Source organism: Morone saxatilis, unplaced genomic scaffold (assembly GCF_004916995.1).
Source record: "Morone saxatilis isolate NCDOM2014 unplaced genomic scaffold, NCSU_SB_2.0 Contig7, whole genome shotgun sequence".
NCBI lineage: Eukaryota > Metazoa > Chordata > Actinopteri > Moronidae > Morone > Morone saxatilis.
Window position 1 is genome coordinate 13,514,665 of NW_023340246.1, and position 10,390 is coordinate 13,525,054.

The window sequence follows — 10,390 nt, forward strand, 5'->3', positions numbered from 1 at the left end:
GTTCTGAGTGAAGCAGTGGCCAATGAGGCACCTTTCCTGATCTCGTTATTACGAGATCTTTTCTCGTAATTACTACATAAGGTGTCAAAAAAAATTTATCCAGTGAATGCAATGCGCTTCCGTAGCTTTCTTTACCCATTACAAACTTTTTCTGACCACTTGGGGGCAGAAAAACTCCCCAACAATTTAAAAAATAGCTACCATCAACATATTATTGCCTCATTAAACTGCTGTGTTGGCAGTCACTAGCTTATTTACACACTCACAAGCACTGATTTGGAGTCAGGTTTTGGGCCATCTGAATAATGTACATCCAATTCTGGTTGGGCTCCATAAACTCTGCAGAAAGATATCTAGGCTAGATGCTTTACTTCATTCATTACCAAGCTGCCAATTATGACTGATAATTGCTTGTGGACAGGTAGTGTACAGTCAGATTGCCTGTGGTTCTCTTTGCTGAAATAAGCTTCCTGCAGCAAATTCCTCTCCGAGGATTGATGGGAGAGGAATGTGCAGGCCAAAACAATTAACAAAATGAATAAAAGGCTGGAGAGAAAGGTGATAACACACTGTGGATTTGTTGTTTCACATTACACATAATCATTTAAGTCATTTGGGTATATAAAAATGTAGATTAGTGCAGCTTTGAAAATCACAAGAAATTAATTTCTTCTGTCTCCATGAGGTTGTTTTCTTGGCTTCATGAATGTTTTCTAGTAATCACGATTTGACGAATCGTTCTGTCATCATCGCAGTCATCTGACATTTTGAAAATAATTACAGGCCATTTTCTCTTGATTGTAAAACAATTCTTTTGTGATGATGAATAATCCTGCTTTGTCACACTAACTAACATTATCTGTGTTCACAAGAAAACAAAATGAGAAATAATCACACATCTGTCTGTTAAATATTAGTATAATGGTTAGCTGAATGCGTAGCCTATGATTTGCTGGACAGCAAGATGACATCTCAACAAAAATCATCAGTGTCCAGTAGTAACAAAAACTGAACCTCATCAGATGAATTCTATTGAGACGACAACATAGTTCATTCAGAGTCACAATCAGCAAGTGTGCAGCCACTATTACCCATTTGATGACAACTTCATGCTAGGGCCACCAGAGGCCCCTTCTACACACCCACTTCTAATCCTGAAATACCTGCCCAGCAGCTTTAATTAACTGCTGTAGCACCCTGCCAAGCCAGACCCAGACACCCCCCTCCCCTCTGCACTTCCCAGTATCCTCGCCAATGCCTCCATTCCAAATGGAGCTGTAGCTTTATGGTCACAGCGTGCCAGAAAATCCGAGGAGAAAATAGACTCTAAATCACACATTCAGATGTAGCAGTGTAGGTGGAAGGTTTCTTGTACAGCCAGATCTAACATTGAATCATTTTGTCCTCCATCTTCTCATACCACCTGTGGTTGCAGTGCACTTTTAAAAGCTACCTGTGGTCTTGAGAACCACCTCCATCTATCCTCTTCAACAATATCTAAAAACCAAACTGAGTAGGAAGAGGTAGTCTGCTGCAGAAACTCCCTCCGATAAACAAAAGCAAGGAAGAAAAAGCTGCCTGACTTTTCTATTATCATCAATGTTTTAGTGTTATTTTGCCGTTCACATTCAGTGCTTTGACTTAGTTCAAAGAGAAAAGAGCATGTGATTAAGAGATGATGGGAAACTTGAGATGAGAAATGTGGATTGACGATATAAATGATGCAGCTACTATTTCATCACTAAGTATGTTACTCAAAGAATAGATGTTGCTTCATTCAATTTTCACGATTTAACACTTACTGCAACTTTTAGCAAACTGATTAATCTAAAGCTGCCCAAGTCAATATGTTATTTTAAATCTACAACGCGACTTTGTAATGTGATCGGTGTCACTCATAGTAACAAACCCACAATGAGTCATCTGATTCTGCAGTTCCTCTTAGCTTCATGGAGCATCAGCTCATTGTTCCATTTTTCCAGCCTGCAATGATCCTGTTTTGATTGATTTTGGTTTTAAGTCACAGCGGGGTGTGTTTTCAGCAAAAAAGCAATGATAAACCCACTGTACCATTTCAGCAGCAAACAACAGTACACAGACAAAGTTAGGAGCAAATTGGTGAACATATAGTCGAGCATATAGTAAAGAGCTTGAAAGAGCACTTTTATTACCCAGTTCTCCCACCTTTGTACACACAAGAAGGACACATGATTTAATCGATTGCATCTCATGAAATGCAACATGTTTTCATATGGAAAGAAACCATTCTGACAACATTAGCTGCAGCTGTTCTCAGTGAAACCACCTGCCCAGCACCAAATGGCAGACAGACAAAGTGGGTAGTGGGTGAACAAAGCGGAGCATTTAGTGGACAAAGAGACGGATCATTTTCTCAGGAGTTAGTGGAGACTGAAAGGAGAGTACATTCACCAGGTGGACAGAAACTTGACTCCAAAGGACAACAAATGTTGCTCAATATTTGCTAGATGTGCAAATACCCAGCAATTTATTGCTTACACATTCATCAGCTCAAGCTAATAATATATTAATGTTATGTTTAAAGCTTATTTCTGCTGCCCCCAAGTGGCCAAAAAACATGTAATGCAGGTTTAAGGCATTGAAAATTGAAATATGAACATGTATAATTCTATGACAGCTGAGCAATTTCTATCTGCTAATAAAGACCTTGTCCTATGATTAAAAGCTCCACAACAGCTACTAAATTGACTTGAGTTGAGACTGTTTTGTCGAGAGCAACCGTGTTTGCATGACTCAAGAGTGTATTTGTCAGCCCGTGGTTAACTATTTTTAATCACTGCCAAGGAAGACACAGTGCTTGTCGGAAGCATGGTGAAATGTGTTTTTGTTGGTGAATCACTGCATCAGCAACTTGTCTCACAGATCAAGCTTTAATCCTGCCTCCTTCCTTTCAATCGCATTAGAAACACTGAGCATGTGAGTGTTCTTGCATTTGAATGCAGTATGTATAGGGGGGATTTCTGTTTGACAATTAATCACACTTCCTCTCTATGTGTGTTATCATCACAGAAGCTGGAGCTGCTCCCATGCAGCAGGGGGTGAACATATACTGAATGAAGCTGCACAAACGTATACACAGACATGCAAGAGATTGGTGGAGTTTCACAGCATCTGAGGTGGATGGTACCTTCTTTCAAATGTTCTTTTTTTTTTTCAACCTCGGCCCCCAAATCCTGTCAGAGCGTGTCCGTATCCTGGCCAACCATTGGCTCGCCTCTTCCCACGCCTACCCCCCCCTCCCCATTTGAAGTTGGAAGTCAAAAACATAACAACTCCAATGTCTCCTCAGGACAACCAGCGTTATTTCTGGTGAGGAAATGTTCAGTGTGTGTTTGTGTGCACGTGTGGTGGGGGAGGTTGGTGCAATTGAGAGGCGGTGGAGGAGGAGTGTGTGTACATACACATATATAGGTGTGTGTGTACATGCCCTTATGTGCGTGCTTGAACAGGGTCCAACTCCAAGGCACTTGTTCTACTGCAGGGTGCTGTGATGTCATCCTCCCACCTCTCCACTGTGTTTTCACACCAGCGTGAGTCACACCGCTCCAGCTCTCTTCGTGGGGAGGTGTGTGTGTGTGTGTGTGTGTGTGTACATGCAGAGCCAAATGGGAGGTATTTTGAAGTTGAATTCTGTCTATGCCTCTGCCTTTTCAAACATATCTTAAAGAGTTCTCTGTAAGTTCCTGTACTGTACAAAGGCAGGCTGGGAGTGCGACGATCACAGTGCAGCGCAACTTTTGACAGGCAGCTCCGATGTTAATCCTCTGAGAAGCCACCTGCCCCTTTATCACATGCAGAGACGGAGAACAATATATATACTATATATTCATCCCTAGCAGTCTCTTAATAAGTACATATCTCAGATTGTGGAGCATGCACAACGATAACCCGTATTCCCATGGGACAGACCTATATTGGTCCCTGTAGATTTCACAACCTTTTAGTTCTAGATATTTTAGCTGCATAGTAAAAACATCCAGCTTCATTTAGTGAACAAGAAAACAAATAACAAAACACTTTTCTGCATATGTTTTGCATCTGATTTTTCTCTTCCAGTTCCCAGCATGAAAGTGGGGAGGAAACTGAAAGAGGATAAAGCTGCAAGAGAAGAGGAAAGCCTGAGTCTCTATTTTGCCTTTTTATTGTGACTCAATATATTCAATATAGTTCTAGCTTATATTTGAAGCCACACCCATTAAATATACACATGGTAAATAATTGATAATTTACCCTTCCTTAGTCTTGTCTTTAGTTTGTTTGTTTTAGCAACTGGCATTCAACTTGGTGGACAGGACTTTAAGGCGTGTGCAAATATTGCTGATTGCATAGGGCTTCTGATGAAGTGGTTTATTTGTCTAGCTCTAACTGCTTCAAACCAAGTACATCTGAGCCATATGCCCCAGGCTACAGACTCCAACGCATGCACTAGAACATCCATAGTTGTTAATATGCCATCTCCAACCAACCATCTGTTCTATAAAGTCCTTATCCTGTTCAAGTTACGGTATCAACATGATCAATTTTAATAAACTGTTCAAAGGTTTTACTTCCTATGAAATATCACAACATCTGCAGGGTGGACTGGCAAAAATCTTTTTGCAGACATTCATGGTGCTCAGATGTTCCCTAATGACATTTGTGATCCCCTGACTTTTCATCTAGTGCTCCCAGCAGGTTGACATTTTAGTTTTTTAGATGTGTCAACAACTATTGGACTGATTGCAAAGAAATTTGGCCCAGACATTTATGTTCCCCTCAGGATGGATTGTAATACCTTTTCAATTAGTGTCGTCATCAGGTCAAGATTTTAATGTGTCTAAGAAATCGGTTTATGACCAAATACCTGCAAAACAATGACATTTTCCAGTGGCATGCTAACATTAACATGGTAAACATGACAAAAAGGCGCATCTCAACATTGTCATTATGAGTATGGTAGCATGCTGAAGTTAGCTTTTAGCTCAAAGCACAGCTATACCAAAGCACAGCCTCACAGAGCTAGGTTTGCTGCACTCTTGTTTTAGTGTTATTTGTGTTTCATGTGTAATCAGTGCATTTGATAATTATATTCTTTTGGCACGCATGGGGCATAAAGTATGCACTTTGCTCAAAATGTCTCACAGACAAAATGTAAGTGCAGGGGGAAAAAAGAGAGAGAGAAAAAAAAAGCCCATCTTTGAGCATGTGCAAGTAGCGATTTGACTGATCATCAGTTGCTATTCTCCTGTCAGTCCTAAAATGTCTGCCAGTCACTCAGCCTAGCAAATACCTCCGCCAGTTTACCCTCACAATAACAATAGCAACAAAACACTAATTGCACACACACACTCTCCAATCAAGACACAGTGGTCTCCACTTATGAAAAACAAGCGCATCAAATTCTGTCTATTTTCAGAGCACACTGTCTGCATAATGCCCTTTAGTAAAGGAAACAAAAGAACCAGTGTATGTGAAAACTACTTGTCGCCTTTCTTCATGTCAATCTCTATTAGTGTAGGAGCACCGCTTGAGTGGAACTTTGTGAATGGGGCCCATTCTTTTCATTCCTCTGCTTCCAGGGGTAACAGAGCCAGGAATTCCTCCACTCTCTCTCTCTCTCTCTCTCTCTCTCTGGGTTGCTGCGGTCACGTATCCTATAGGTGGTCGTCCACGTCTGACTTCACTACTTGACATCTCAATATAGTCGGCTGCTGCAGCGTCACCATCAGATATTATAACATCACCTTTGATGCTGTGATGTAAAGTACATGTAAAAGAGTAGGAGCTTCAAAAACAGCCATCCTCATTAAGATTTCTTCTTTCCTCACAGATCAGTCTCTCATAGCACCTAGAGAGAGCATGAAAGATGGAGGTATGGGCCTAGATGCTGCAAGTGCAAAGAGATACTTTCATTAAAGGGTGGGATGCAAAATAATTTGTGACCTTCATTGCTAACAAGTGGGAACTTCAATCATATCTCTCTTTTCTTGTACCAGTTTCATGCTACAAACTAAATCCAGGCAAGTTTTGAGTTTGTGATAGTGAGTGAAAAATATATTCCAGTAAAAATCAGCAGATCAATAGTCCCACAATGTAATGCACTGCAGAAATTGAGGCTATTTAGTTTTCTATTGTATGTTTTCAAATGTGAAATAAAGAGTTGGATTTACATCTATTATCTTTCATAATTTACTGATAGCTAACAACCGCAAAGTACATATTGTGCACAAAGTACCAAAGAAGTACACAATAGTATGAATACAATTTTTTGTCACTGTTATCATAAAGTTAATTGTTTTTGAGGTATCAGAATCAATATCAGGAAAGAAAAAGTTGGATCGTGCATCCCTAAAGATTAATACATGCGTATATTATATATAATACTGTATGATATAATACTGATGCATTAGTAGATTGTATAGAATAGGGACATAGCTAAGGCTTTTTCCTTTACAGTCTTGGAATTTCAGTTGTACATTCAGGGAAAGTGAGAGTGAGAAGCAGCTTGTAAAGTGTTTGTTGCATTATTGGCACACATATGGAAGGACACACATACACACACATGCTCCACTGCTTTAATCTAATATTGAAGTTACAGAAGTTTACGGAGTTTATAAAGATCTTATTACATTGTTCTCGTAAATAAAACAGATTAAAGACACAGGACACCTCTCGGCACTATAAACGTCATAATTCCACCAACAGATGAATTAAGGGTTCTCGAGTTGTCACTATTTTAAGCCGCCTATGTAACTGATGCCTCACTATTTTATTGGCATAACAAACAGTAAAGTTTCACTGTCATTTATTGTTGATGATGTGTCTTTTCTATGCTTTAATCCTTGCTGAATTTCATTCTGTGGCTAACCCAATTAGACTACTTGAGCTAATCCTGGGGGAGCAGTTTTTCACCAGAGAACAATACAAACCGCCCACACAAATATCCGCCCCATGACAGAATGGGGTGGGTAGTGTTAGGACCCATAGAGCTACAGGAATAGAGAGGTTTTAATGACGGTAATCTCTTCTCCTTTGTCTTTATTAGATTGTTATGTAATCCTGGATGACATTTTAGAATAATGGATGCATAGATGGAAAGTGGAAATAAAAGGAAGGCAGAGGTAAATGTGGAGAGACTGAGTAAATGAAGATGAGAATATGAACTACTGTCACTCGAACCAGGATGAATAATTATTGAGAAGAAAAGACAGACAGAGGACAGATAATGCAGAGAACAAGAATGTAACTATTCACAGGTGATTATGTAGGAGAGAGCAATGAATTCCTGTGACTCTCATACAATTCAACCCACTCCTTATGTTGGTACCTGCTGAGCTGCTTTAATTAGGGCAGTGTTCTTTCTCTTATCTAATTAAAATTTTATGCTGAAATAATTAATGTATGTGAAGGAAGCAAGCAGGTGGGATTTGCAAAGCTGAGCTCACAGCATTTAAATCTTTTCACAAACATAGAGTTTGTTAGTCAGTGCGTCTTTTTTACTATTACTATTTTGAACAGATTGTATATTAATTTCAAGAAGACTTGACTAGACTACATTTCTTGGTTGCAACAGTTGCTGTCTGAGGCTTTGAAAATCATCTGGCACATTTGTGTTTGTTGGGTGGCATAAACAACCACGTCAATGGTAAATTGGTAGACAGGAGTTACTCTGTATGGGTTTTAGTATAAGAGCATCACTGGTTGGGATCTGAGAGATGCTTATATTCCATCATAGATCAACTTTCCTTAGGTCAACAAATAAACAGTGGCAGAAAGAAACTAAGTGCATTCACTCAAGTACTGTATCCACTACTATTACTACTATACTATTACTTTACTTGAGCACTTAAAGGGGAACTTCACTAGGGGAAGGGAGCTTGAGGCTACATCAGTTCAAAGCATTACACACCCAAATCACAGGTTGAAATGTCGGTGGTTGAGTTGCATTGTGGGTAATGTAGGCGGGAGGTTATGACAAGGGAGAAGAATACATGGAATAAAACATCTCTGATTCTGCTGCATCGATTTTGATCCCGTTTTAGTTATAGTGGTGCTACATCGGTGTAGTACTCTTTAAGGTGTTCTGCTACTAAATACTTTACTCTACTCCACTACTTTTCAGGTGGTTAGAGTAGTTCAAAATCGATTGAATTTGGTCCACCTCAACCATCTTCAGCATTAAAATACTCATTAAACATTAATGCATGAGAAATATTAATCCAATAGTATAATTGTTCTTCAGTTTCCCTCAACTATACAAAGCGTTTGTGTGACTGTTTTGGTTTTCCCATAGTAGTCTCAGTGAGCAGCTGTTTTATGCAAAAGATTCTTATAAACCCAGTGTGCAATACATGTACAGCACCAAATGGCAGTGAAGGTTCTAGCTGCTTAAGTCCCATATATTTCTTGCAGAGTTAATATTTGACTTGCATTCATAAAAAATGGGCAAAAACAGACTTATTCTGTCAAAGTAGTTTTCAATATCAATAACAAAGCCTCAAGCTCAATAATAGGCTGTAGCTACACAAGGTGCTACACAGGTAAATGTGGCTTATTATGATGTCATAAATTAGCCTGTGTGATCTTGATCTTTTGAATATGTGGCTCTCAGTTGAATTCCTCTTCTCAAACTGTATTTCTGAATATCTACAGGCCACTTAAATACTGTGCAAATGTTTTTGATGAATTTGCTGAACTGCTGTCTATAATTTGTATTGACTTTGACTGTGTAGTTACTGTTGGTGATCCATCCACGTTGACAACCCCCAGGACAGAGGTACTGAAAAACTGTGTTGTGTTCTTGATAACTATGGACTAACTCAACATGTGACAGAGCCCACGCACAACAAGTTGTAGACTCTAGAGATAATCATCTCCAAGGGTCTGCACATTTCTAAGGTTGTGGTGACTGATTGCTCTCTCTGATCATTCCTGTGTTTTCTTTGAGAGTGCTGTGCATACAAATGTTTAAACAGAATCACAAAACGGTATATCACAGAAAACACCAGTGGAATATTTATTCACACCCACCATCTTCTGTGCCTCAGTCAATGAGCTTGTAGATATTTTATATTCTAAATTTATAAATGTTACTGATGCCATTGCACCCACTAAGTCGCAGGTGGACTTTGGTAATAAGATATCCGTGGAGAAATTTCACGCTGGTAAGAATAGAAAAAAAGAGTGTTGAGGTTCATTATGATATGTATAAAGAGAGGCTGAAGTCCTCCTCCTGTTGACTTGATATTTGCAGGCTTTTTCAAAAATATTTCTAATTGCATGATTCAGATCTTCTGCAAATGCTCAACATGTCTCTTCTCTCTGGGTTATTCACACAGACCCTGCAGTCACCAAGCCACTCTTAAAAAAAGAACAATCTAGAATCTAAAACAATTATAGGCTCATTTTAAACCTCCTGTTTTTATTTAAAAGTAAAATCATTAAAAAAGCTGTTTTTCAACAGCTGAACAACTTATTCTCTATTTAGATGTCTCCCAATCAGGACTTTGACCACATTGCAGCACTGAGACTGCTCTTGTTAAGGTCTTCAATGACATTCTTGAACACAGACAGCATCTGGATTTGAGATAGTAATATTGGATCTCAGCATTCAACACAGTCGATCACAACATATTAGGCTAACTGTAAAAGTGGGTAGGACTTTCTGGTATAGAGTACAACACTGGTTTGAATCCTACTTAAAGGACAGGGACTGATTTGTGGCTATAGGTAATTACACAGCTGAGTGAATAAAAATGACCTGTGGAGTTCCCCAAGGCTCCATTCTGGGACCTCTTCATTATCTATCTCCCACTAGCTGAGATTATGGAAACTAGACTTTACCATAATTATGCAGATGACACACATTCACATAACCGTATCACTAGGGGCTATAATCCCATACAAGTGCTGAGTAAGTGCATTAAACAAATTGGATATGCCAGATTCTCTTCAATTAAACAAAGATAAAACTGAAGTAGGCCTAATTGTTTTTGGAGCCAAGTCAGCTCTCTTAGTGGGTAATTTAAAACAAAACCACAAACCAAACCAGAAATCTTGGTGTAAGTTAAATACAAAGCCAGTCTACTATCACCTGAGGAATATATCAAGAATGTCTGTCTTCTGTAACGGTTTCTTTACAGGTCTCTCTAAAAACTTGATCAGACAGCGGATGTTGCTTGTGTCGTAAGTAAGACCAAAAAAGGGGATCACATAACTCCACTTCTAAGGTCTTTACAGTGGCTTTCTGTCTGTCAGAGAATAGATTTTAAAACACTGCTGTTGGTTTAAAAAAACCCTGAATAATTTCGGGCCAAAATACATTTACAAAATACATACTGATCTTCTGCATCCAGACCTCTCAGTTTTGCTT